The sequence below is a fragment of the Protobothrops mucrosquamatus genome, unplaced genomic scaffold, assembly GCF_001527695.2.
Source record: "Protobothrops mucrosquamatus isolate PMUCROS unplaced genomic scaffold, P.Mucros_1.0 scaffold2932, whole genome shotgun sequence".
Taxonomy (NCBI): domain Eukaryota; kingdom Metazoa; phylum Chordata; class Lepidosauria; order Squamata; family Viperidae; genus Protobothrops; species Protobothrops mucrosquamatus.
The window spans coordinates 44,866-46,167 of NW_015388957.1; positions in this window are offsets into that span (position 1 = coordinate 44,866).

The window sequence follows — 1,302 nt, forward strand, 5'->3', positions numbered from 1 at the left end:
GAATGGAGAGTGGTTGCAGAAAACTAAGTTAACCTAAAGCAGCTCCATTGAAGTAGTAGTTAAGCATAAAATCACAGTGTTAATTTTTTTTAAAAAAATAAATTGTTTATAAGTAGGCATTATAAGATCCTTTGTTATAAAGTCCTTAGCAGTCACTAGGACTTTTATCTAGATTAGAGATATACAGCTTCATCTTTGAGACCGTGATACCCATTTGTTCATACATGTGTCCGCTTTCATCAGTCTGCTACCCAAGACTTGCTCTGCTTAGGAGATTTCAGTATTTCAGCTCCAAAGGCAGGCATGGAGGACAGATTATGCTATTTTTTCCCTTAAAATATGAAAGTGAACTGAGTGAAATAATTAAGTTAAAGAGGACAAAAGATCACAATTTTTGTTCTCTTTTTCCTCAATCCAAAATGTAACTTTTCTTCCTATTACAGTCCACCAATTTAAAAGGCTGAATGAGAAGAAACACAAGCAAAGCTGTGCTGATTTTCTGCTACCTCAGGAATCAGTGTTAAAAGTGAGGATGCCCTTCCATTTACAGATCAGTAACCCACGAAGCTCCTTGATGAAAAACATCAGGTTATATTCCATAATTTTGGAAATCTACATGTGCAGTGCATTTATTTTTTGTCTTTCCAATTATATATAATGCAGAAGAAGAAAATTTTATTGTGGTCAAAGACCAGGACATATAAAGCCCAATAATATAAAAAACATTAATTGTTTATGAGTAATTGCCAGTGACAAAAGTAATTGGATATATCCATTAATTCGCTATTTTGTATATGACAAGACAGAAATTAGCCACATTTAGAGTAACAAGGTCATGTGTACTTGAAAGTAAAAGCTAAATAAAAATAGAATGATCAGAAAATTGAATCAGGCCAGAGAGAATGCGCTCCTACATTTAGGGATTGTGGTTCTTCTGACAGGTGTTGTAGTTTAAGGTGGGTGAAAAAGCTACTTAGGAATATATCTTTGGAAAGAGATGCTAGGTCCAACTGGATATTCTTAACCCTTGCCTCAAAGCTGTTATTGCACTTTTGTTCCCAAGCCTGTAGAATTGAATTAAAGAAAATCCAGGAGCTCCAATTTTTTGTCCATTGCTTTCTAACAGACAAAATTATCAATAAGAAACTGAAGTGTCAGGCCTATAAGGGCAAGGGAAATTGTGACCCAGTACTTAATACAGTATAATCAGATATTAGTCTTAATCCTATTCACAGTAAAGAATTGCATTGGAGACTAGCTAGGTACTTGGAGTATGTTTCTGAGAAATGTCCTCTGGACTCT